The sequence below is a fragment of the Papaver somniferum genome, chromosome 7 (assembly GCF_003573695.1).
Source record: "Papaver somniferum cultivar HN1 chromosome 7, ASM357369v1, whole genome shotgun sequence".
Classification (NCBI taxonomy): domain Eukaryota; kingdom Viridiplantae; phylum Streptophyta; class Magnoliopsida; order Ranunculales; family Papaveraceae; genus Papaver; species Papaver somniferum.
Window position 1 is genome coordinate 195,452,827 of NC_039364.1, and position 11,401 is coordinate 195,464,227.

The window sequence follows — 11,401 nt, forward strand, 5'->3', positions numbered from 1 at the left end:
ATGTTTTATACCTCCGATTGTGTAGGATAAAATTTTAGAGTTTCTGAACTCCAGTTGATGAATATTCGGTTGTAAACATGTTTAGTTATATTCCGATTGTTTTTCATTCGGGAAAAATATGTGTCTTCTTACTTCCGAATTTGTTCATTCGGGTTATAGTTGTGTACTTTGTCTTCCGATTGTGTAGGATGAAAAATTTAGAGCTTCTGAACTCCAATTGATGCATATTCGGTTGTGAATATGTTTAGTTAGCTTTCGATTGTTTTGTATTCGGGAACAGTATGTGTCTTCTTACGTCCGAATGTGTACATTCGGGTTATATTTCCATACGTTGTCTTCCGATTGTATAGTTTGTAAATATTGTTCCTTTCTTTGTTGTTTAGACAAAGTCGAGAAAGGAGGACGAAAGTGACAGCTAGTGCTAGGAGGGAAAGGAGTGCCAAAGATAATTCAAGTGCTCAACAAAGCTTACAAGAACAAAGAAGTCAACAAGGAGTGCAACCAAGTGTCGAACAAAGTTTAGAACAACAAGGCAGTGAACAAGGGGTGCGACCAAGTGTTGAACAATCCGCTCAACAAAGTGCAGAACCAAGTGTTGAACCAGTTGATCCAGTGCCAAGAGTAGAAGAAGAAGGACAACCAAGTGGTACCCAAAAAGCCAAAAAAGGAAAAGATGGTGTAAAGAAGGATATTGCTAAGAAAGCATCACATCTTGTCCCTCAGCACTTGAAGAAGAAGGGTATTCCAGCAGGCACAATCCTTGGGCTACCAGCGGATGGAGGAAAATTGCTATTTGGATACAAAGACTCATGGGCCAGAGAAATATATGAAACCGAGGTAATAAAATTACTATTTTTTATTAATGTATTGTCTATGTGTTATATCGTAATATTTGTATTAAGGATTTTTTTATGTACTTTAATAGGATCATCAAGATGCGGTCCGTCTACTCAAATCTACCGCCGCACCAACAAAAATGCTTGCGTGGCCTTTATCTGGTGAATGTGAAAGGTTCAAGTCAATTGTTTCCAACTCGGGGTTAGCTAATGCCGCCGAGAATTCATTGTTGGAACATGATCGTGTGGCCATATCGGCGTTCATGGAGAGAATGTATCCTGAGACCGATACTTTCCATATGTCGTTTGGGGAGATGACGATTACCCCGGATGATGTTGTGCATATTCTTAACCTTCCCGACCAAGGCACAGCTGTGAAGTTTAACTACACAAAGCAGTTAAGTTGGGAACAACTTTATGCTCTAACTAAAAAGTGCTTAGGTTGGGATGAAGAGACAACAACAACAGAGTTTAGGAGGCATGCAAGTTACAGAACAAGACAGATCAACATTACAGCTTTGATGAATATGTTCCGAGGCACCTTGGAGAAGGAAAAAAATGGAACGTTAACTGATGAGCAAGTGAACCACGCTGCCACCGCATATCTCCTTTGTGTATTGGGATGTGTCATATTCCCCAATACTTCTGGCAACCGGATCGACGCCAACCTTATACAACTTTTGGATCCTATCCATGAAGTCGGTGACTATTCTTGGGGCACGGCATGCCTAGAATTCTTGATGGAAGAGTTGAGAAAGGCTTCGAGGCTAGGAACCTGCCAAGTTGCCGGGAACGTGGTTCTATTGCAGTTTTTTTCTTTAACTCTATAACTCACTCTATAGTTATTCGGTAGACAATAAATATGATGCATATTCATAACTCCAAATGACGCATGTTCGGTAGGAAATGATCCATCTCTTTTTCCGAATGTTGGTTATTCGGTGGCTAGGTACTTATTTTTGTTTCCGATTATATATATTCGGAAATATTCTTTTGATATTAGAACCGAATATACAGGCCAGAAAAACGATAGGTTACTGAACTCCAAATGACGCATATTCGGTAGGAAATGATCCATCTCTGTTTCCGAATGTTGGTTATTCGGTGGATAGGTACTTATTTTGTTTTCCGATTATATATAATCGGAAATATTCATTTGATATTAGAACCGAATATACAGGCCAGAAAAACTATAGGTTACTGAACTCCAAATGACGCATATTCGGTAGGAAATGATCCATCTCTTTTTCCGAATGTTGGTTATTCGGTGGATAGGTACTCAGTTTTATTTTCGATTATATATAATCGGAAATAATTTTTGGAAATATACACAATCTATTTACTAAAACTTGGTTTCTTATGTATATAGGCATGGATCTATGACCACTTCCCTATCCTGAAGTTGGCCGGAGAGAACCCGGGGTGGTGCAAAGGTACTCCTAGAGGAACAAACTATATATTTGAAGACAACCGTTCTAGGACAAAAGAGCAGCAGTTGATTCGCATGAGGGAGATTTTGGACCAATTGAAGGCCTCGGACGTATGCTTTGATCCATACAAGGAAGATCGAGCCAGTGGGCATATAAATGGTCGGTCGGACTTGTCCCTTTATTTTGGACCATTGTGGCACCCCACAGGATATGTGATGTATAACCCCTCTAGGGTGATGCGACAACAGGGGTATATACAACATCAACCTGTGGAGAAAATGGGGGATTACTACAAATTGGAGTTGGAGTTGTGCTCTTCTAGTGGTGATAATCTCACGATTGTTCACACAGGCCCACCTACTGTTCTTGATAACTGGGATAAGAGGAATGACTTCATTATCGACACTGGTAGACGAACCACCCGAGGTGATGAAAATTCTCCAGACTATATGAGTTGGTATAACAAGGTATCACATCCTTTGGTTATCTGTGAAATCAAATCCAACACTACTGCGGCGGGTTCAAGTTATAATTGTATCATCAAAGACAAACCAGCTGGTTATGATAGACTGGTGCATGTTCTTATATTTTTGTTCATTTTATATTATTCCTATAAATCTTAGGTAATTACCGTTTGATATTATGTCATTACGTATAAAAAACAGGTGAATAGGTTCAAGCGTGTTTCCAAAATGTTAACTGCATGCTTGAAGAGCGGAGATCCCATACCAGCTGAGAAGATCAAAGAGGCTAGAGATCTAGTTGATAATATGGATAACGAAGATTATGCTGCCCAGTTTGGGGAGAAAGTCACGAAGAGGCATCCGCCCAAGGTGGCAGTATCAAAGACGGGTAAAAGAACTCGAGCTTCATCGAGCGCTGAATCTGCTCCAACTGAAGCTGCTCCAACTGAAGGTGCTCAAACCCGTGGTCGTGCAGGACTGGGAGGTAGTCACGGTCGTAAAGTAAAGAAGAGCAGATAAATGACAATGATTTGTGTTGTACATTCGGAAGTTTGGGTAACTAAGTTAGACAAGTTCAAATGACAATGATTTGTGTGGTACATTCGAAAATTTTGGTAACTAAGTTAACTTCTGATTATTTCAAGTTCAAAATTTGAAAAGTATCAGTTTTTCCCAAATTCTGATTTTTGGGCCACCGTACATTCAGGACTTTACAAAAAAAAATTATCCTCCGAATATTACAAGTTCAAAACAAACCATCCATGGCTCTAGGTGGTTCCAAGGGCCAATATAGAAGGTTAGACAGCCCATATTCGGAAGTTTTGGTAACTAAGTTAACTTCCGATTATTTTAAGTTCAAAATTTGAAAAGTATCACTTTTTCCAAAATTCTGATTTTTGGGCCTTCGTACATTCGGGACTTTACAAAAAAAAATTATCCCCCGAATATTACAAGTTCAAAACAAACCATGCCATGGCTCTAGGTGGTTCCAAGGGCCAATATAGAAGGTTAGACAGCCCATATTCGGAAGTTTTGGTAACTAAGTTAACTTCCGATTATTTCAAGTTCAAAATTTGAAAAGTATCAGTTTTTCCCAAATTCTGATTTTTGGGACATCGTACATTCGGGACTTTACAAAAAAAAATTATCCTCCGAATATTACAAGTTCAAAACAAACCATGCCATGGCTCTAGGTGGTTCCAAGGGCCAATATAGAAGGTTAGACATCCCATATTCGGAAGTTTTGGTAACTAAGTTAACTTCCGATTATTTCAAGTTCAAAATTTGAAAAGTATCAGTTTTTCCCAAATTCTGATTTTTGGGCCATCGTACATTCGGGACTTTACAAAAAAAAATTATCCTCCGAATATTACAAGTTCAAAACAAACCATCCATGGCTCTAGGTGGTTCCAAGGGCCAATATAGAAGGTTAGACAGCCCATATTCGGAAGTTTTGGTAACTAAGTTAACTTCCGATTATTTTAAGTTCAAAATTTGAAAAGTATCAGTTTTTCCCAAATTATGATTTTTGGGCCATCGTACATTCGGGACTTTACAAAAAAAAATTATCCTCCGAATATTACAAGTTCAAAACAAACCATGCCATGGCTCTAGGTGGTTCCAAGGGCCAATATAGAAGGTTAGACAGCCCATATTCGGAAGTTTTGGTAACTAAGTTAACTTCCGATTATTTCAAGTTCAAAATTTGAAAAGTATCAGTTTTTCCCAAATTCTGATTTTTGGGACATCATACATTCGGGACTTTACAAAAAAAAATTATCCTCCGAATATTACAAGTTCAAAACAAACCATGCCATGGCTCTAGGTGGTTCCAAGGGCCAATATAAGGTTAGACAACCCATATCGGAAGTTGGTAACTAAGTTACTTCCGATTATTTCAAGTTCAAAACAAATTTGAAAAGTATCAGTTTTTCCCCAATTCTGATTTTTGGGCCATCGTACATTCGGGACTTTACAAAAAAAAATTATCCTCTGAATATTACAAGTTCAAAACAAACCATGCCATGGCTCTAGGTGGTTCCAAGGCCAATATAGAAGGTTAGACATCCCATATTCGGAAGTTTTGGTAACTAATTACTTCCGATTATTTCAAGTTCAAAATTGAAAAGTATCAGTTTTTCCCAAATTCTGATTTTTGGGCCATCGTACATTCGGACTTTACAAAATAAAAAATCCCCGATAATATAGTCGTGTTTAGAAATACCAACCTAATCGGTAGATAAAAATTTAAATTCGCTACCGAATGTCTTATTCGGAGGGAATATGTGTATCGTTAGCAACCGATTGTAGTGCATCATTGATACGAAACCTCAACGGCCATATTTTCAGAAACCTCAACGGCCATATTTTCAAAAATTAGAGCCGTTGGAACTCTAATCTATATAAGGAGGGTAACCCCTCTCAGTTATTATTGAGTAAAAAATCAGAATGAAAAACCTTTTCAATGGCAAGTCCATCATCAATCGACAACATACTTTGAAGATGCAAGCGAACAACTACATCAATTGCAGCAATGGAAGAAGAAATACAAAAAAGGAACAAACAATCCAAAAAAATTAAACCATCGTTAGTGGCAACGAAGGAGGAGGAAGAGGAAATCAAGGCTAAGAAGCGAGGTGAAAAACAATTCCATCATAGAGAAAGATTAAAACAAGTTGAGGAAGAGACCGAATGAATAGAAAATTATTACATTGTGAAAGATCCACCCAAAAAACAGCAGGACGATCGTATATTTTGGATTAACGTTTCATTGGGTCCTTTTGTTGGTAAGTACAAGAAGCCACGCCACAATTATGAACCATCCCATGTTTCTTCAAGGGTGCACCATGTTATAAAATTGTGCACCGAGTACAACCGTATTCTTGCTAGGCACAGAGACGACAGGTTTGCGGCACAAGATGCTCATTCCAAATGGAGAGGAGAGTCGTTTCTACATTTCGAAGCCGCGTTGATTGTTGCATCTCGGACTGGGAAAAAAGAATAACATGTGATGTTTGAGTGCTGTAAATTCAAATTTTTAATATTAATCGGAGGTTTGATAAAATATGGAATTCCCGAACATGATTAATCGGATTGAAGTGTTATAATATTGTTGTTCCGATTACATAGTTTCAAAAAAAATTATAGCCGTGCCTCGAAATACCCACCAAATCGGTAGATAGATATTTAAGAGTTCTACCGATTATAATATTCAGAATCAAAACGTGTATCATTACCAACCGATTATAATATTCGGAATCAAAACGTGTATCAAAGAGCCCGATTCCTACATTCGGGAGACAACATTCTATTTTTTGCGACCGATTAAATCATATATCTTCACAAAAAAGTTTCCAAAAAACTTGTACAAATTACATGTTCGAAAAAAAAACGGACAATCTTTCTTTACTCTTAAACCGATAAAATGCATTTCATTCACAAATGCCATTACGATTCTTCTATCTTTAACCGACTCGTCGCAAGTCGTTCTTGTGGGTGCAAACGTCATGCTAAGTCCATACATAGGAGGAATAAAGAAATGTACCACGCAATTCAAAACGTCCGCTAGGAGATATCCAAATTTAGGCATTGTCATCCAATACTTGGATCCGATTGTCTTCAATCCCTTTCGGCACTTCACACGCGCAACTAAGTCTTTGAACTCTTGTTCTTTGTCGTATCTATCTCCTCGCCTCATCATCTCCATATAAAAACCCTTGTCCTTCACTAGTTGTACCGCCATCTTATTTCTTAAATATTGGCATTGGGTGACATCTTCGATATCCGCCTCTCTAAAGTAACCCATTTGTTCCGTAGCAACGTGAAACCCACAATTTCCATCCCCATCAACCTCGTCGGTCGACAAAACAAATGGAATGATAAGTGGAGGGAGTTGTTCCAAATACTCTTTGTATATTGTATATGTGGATCGATTTGGTCTTCCATTAAGATCTCTAGGGCAACGAAGAGTACCTTTGTCCTCTTTTATAGTAAGAATTTCCATTGGTTGGGTTTGTTGCGAGGCGTTCATTTGCTCAACAACTTCTTCGACAACATTGGGTTGACTTACTTGAGAAGGCTCTGTAGAGATCTTTGGCCTTACTTGTCGGGTGGTTGGTCCACTTTGATCATTTCTTGGACGACCTCTTTTCTTAGGTTCCGGCTCATCTTCAAATTCGGCTTCCGAACGCTCGTGCCTAGACAATATTCTTTTATTAGACAAATACTCCTTCAACTCTTTTCTTTGGATGGTCCTCGACACTTCGGTGTTCGCCTACCGGTGTTCTTTTGCTTAATAGGTTCATCAACCTCCCTTAAACAAGGGTGAAGGGCTTCCTCCAAATTATGCATCAATATTTGCTTTTTGCCGTTTGATGTAGCGTAACGCTCTCTCTATTCGTGCACACAATTCCGACTCCAAGAAAGACGGACCATCAACTACCGGGGTGTTCGGAGTGAAATTTAATTGCTTCCAAAATGGATTATCATCATTCAATCACTTCAACATACCTACCCAACTTATGACGACACAGTCCAATACCTATCATATCCTTGCAAACACAAACCGTATTCTCGTCATCATAAGTTTTATATAACTTCAATTGTTTCATCATGCGATTTATTGCCCATCTTGAAACTTTATGAACAACTCCCCTTAGAAGCAATTTTTCCTTAATATGTTCCATCGGGAATTGGTGTACACTAAATTGCATACATTTCCTAATCTTTACGAGATCACGATTGGTGAATTCATGGATTGCTTCTTGGATCGACACAACTCCATTTTGACTACCAATTAGTATTTTCTTTAGTCGACCATGAGACCCCTCCGCAATGCTTGTCGCCTCGTTCTTGAAGTTACGATATTCATATGTCCATGCAAACACAAACCTCTCCTTAATCGTTAACCATTGTTTTTTACAATACTCAACCGGTTTTGGGTGGTTCGTGCCGTATTCATCCTCAAATTTCTTCAAGTTACATTCATAAATTTCCTCGGTCATCGACTAAACGATTTTGTCCCATGCTTTCATGAACATTTTCCAAATAATTCCATCCTCCTTCCACTTTTCTTCAAATAACCTATCCTCTTCCTTACGTTCTTCCACGGTTAATTTACTAATGCGCTCATCCTCTTCCTTTGACCTCTTGGTACCCTTCCTTGGTCTTTTAGCTTGGAAATGATGATGGCAATTTGTTTTGAGATTGCATTGAATGTGTCACGTACATTGCAAGTTTTGGGCTTCCGGAAACACTACCGCTATTGCATGCATTAAGGCTTGATCGTTATCCGTTACAATAACCCTTGGAAAATTATCACCGTTATTAATGGACCTCAACGTCTCCAACATCCAAATGAAACTCACATTGTTCTCATGATCCATTAAACCCCATGCAATCGTAAACGTGTTTTTGTCTGAAGTATGGCAAGCAATGTTCAACAACGGCATGTTATACTTGTTTGTCTTATAAGTAGCATCTATCAACAAAATTTGATGAAAGCATTGAGCCAATTGGATCATTTCGGGATGTGCCAAGAAAATACGAACCACTATACCATCCTTTTCTTCCCTTCTCAAGGTGTAGCCGTGTAACTCCGCTAACCACTCCGATTGTTGCATGACTGTTCTACCATCCCATTCAGTCCTTTTGATCGTATCTAGGGCCGACTTAATTGTAGACAAAGAATACAAGTTGTCGGGGTCGTCCGCCTTTATTTTACTTAAGATCGCACTCGCTTTTTGGATCCGCATAGACCTCACCGTCTGCATTTGATGTGGTTTTAACTTGGCAACCATTACATGTCCAATTAAATCCAACAGATCATCATGGTTGTGACAACCGTTATCAACTTTATACATTTTATACTCTTTACCTTTAATACCATCGGGCTTATAGAAGACAATCTTAAATGGGCATCCTATCTTCTTGGTATTGCTTCGGTATTACCTATTCGTCTTCCGTACGTACTTACTATTCTTTCCCTCGTGACTCTTTCGCGTCCCACCTCGCTCACAAATCATTTCAAATCGAGTGTCACTAACATGATTATTTTGAACTACCACGCACATGTTATCTTTTGCCTTGTTCATAAGCCGTTCCTTTTCCTCTTTCTTACTTCCAAATGTCTAAACGTGCATAAAAAAAAACAAATATAATAAGCATAACCATTTAACATATACATTTTGAAAAAAAAAAGTAGTAATGCGTATACCAAATCGTTTGCATAGTATAGGGAAGTGTCGGGCCTCAAATATAAATCATCAACAAACTCTTCAACGGCCTGCATATGAAAGCAACAAATTATTATACAATAATCGGAGGTTACTAAATAAGTCAAACTGCCGAATATACTATATTCGGAATCCTATCGGTTACACAAAACACCTGATTTATGCAAATGAATGTACACAGTTTACTGAGTGCAAAAAATGATATAATCGGAAGCTAAAATATATAGTAAAACAGCCGAATATAAATAACCGAGAGATAACTTTAATCGATAAACATCCGATTTTTAAGTTTTCGGAAATTTTATTTTGAGGCCACTGTTATATTCGGCAGTCAAATAATGTTAAAATATTACCGATTGTAAAGGATAAGAATACTGAGTTTTGAAATTTTTTGAGGAATTCGTTTTTGGGGCCATTCGGGGGTAAATAACTCTACATAACTACCGAATGTAGATTTTTTGGAAAACCAGTTTGGGGTTTTTTCTCATATTCGGCAGTAAACTACTATCTTGGAACTACCGAATATACATATTTGGTACTCAGTGTGTTATATTCGTAAGTTTATTCGAGAAATTATCTACCGAATCTGGGTAGTTCATGGCATTCAATGCATGCAATAATCGGTTTTTCTTGTTTACAAAAGCATACAAACGCATGCAAATCGAGTATTTGAGTTTCTTAACACAATACCTGTGTTTTACATGCATCGTTAGCTTCAATATCAGGCGATTCTCCATTTTCTTCCATGAAAGGGTCGTCTAGGTTTTCCTCTCCACAAAAGTTTGGATCATTCAACATATACCCGAAATCGTCTTCTTTAAACGGTCGTGAACCCTCAACATTTTGTTCTTCGCCATGATTCTCACCTTCTTCTTCATATCCATCCATTTTTGTAGTGATAAAATGGGTTTTCCCTTTTTTCCTTCACCTTCTTCTCTATAACTCTAACAACTCAAAAATGAAAAAGAAATGGAAAAAATGAAAGAAATCATTCTAATACTTCACCGACTACAATCGGAAGTCTGGGTAATATTTTGGCTTCCGATTGCAATCGGAGGATAACAATGTTATCATATCCTCCGAATATATAAGGGTAATTTCGCCATTACGAATTACGCGAGATAAGGTCTAGCTACATTTTCCCTTTGGGTGACCTTTTTTGTTTTATTGATGGCCCCTAAATCCTTTTGAGTGGCCCCTAAAAACGCGAGGTTAATTTTCCCAAAAGGGAAAAGATCAAAAGAAATCAAAAATTCTTAACAGGCCGTTCCATCGGCTACAAGAAAAATGTCTCCTCACATTTCTTCCCTTTGCAAGACCAAAGTTAAAACTAAATACCGCTGCCATGGTGGGACGGCCGACCGAAGATCAGCGCGAAAATATCATTTTTTCTGATACGGCATGAAAGTATCATTTTTCCTGATACGGGGTGAAAGTATCACTTTTCCTAATACAGAAAATTAGCCGATGTATAAACCAAAATATGGTTACATAATGTGTTATGCATTCTTTGTGGTGGTTTGCATAATGGCTATCATTCAATTTTCGAAATTGTGCCTAAAGTGAAAGTATCACTTTTCTTGAAACGAAGGGAGTACATCGTTTTATTAGTTGTAACGGAAAATAAGTTGATGCATAAACCAAAATATGACTATATAAAGTATTATGTATCTTTTATGGTGGTTTGCATAACGGATATACTGTATATACATTTAATTTTCGAAAATTGTGCCTAAAATAATAAGCACCTCCGAATTTTTCATAAAAACTCTAAATTTGATATTGTTATTTGTACTCATTGCGTAGATTTTTTTGAAACCATTCCAACGAAATAAAATTTGTAAAATTCCAAGGCACGGATTTTTTTACATATGTTATATTAAAGTTTGGTTGCCAATTATACCCCTAAAAAATAAGATACGTAAGGAGTTATAGTAATTTGACTCAAAGGGAGGGATAATTTTGAAAAGAGAAAATGACCAACCATGTTTGGTTATACACACCAAATCCAATCTTTTTGCTTCAAATTCGAAAAAAAAAGTCATGCTTCACATTGACACAAAGTCACCATATATAAAGTCCTCCCTCGTTTCGCTCGGTCGGCCTAAAAAGAAAGGCTTACTGTTAATTCCAAGGGCAGGGATACATCTTATATGAGTGGGCAGTTTTTGTGTAGATTTTAGGGACAGTCATACATTACTCAAAGAAAGGATCTTTATAATCCTACTATTTTATAGAATTTTATTATTGGAGCTGCAAACTCTATAGGTTTTTGGAGGCTTTATGGGTCATGAAATAGTAATTTTGATAACTTTTATTCTACTATTTTCTATAATACCTAAGGGCAATTCCTATGGCAATGGCTAAATTGAAAATTTTGTTGAGCGATGTTGATGGCCAAACACGTTTCTCCACGATGGGAAAAGAAGTGGGTGTTT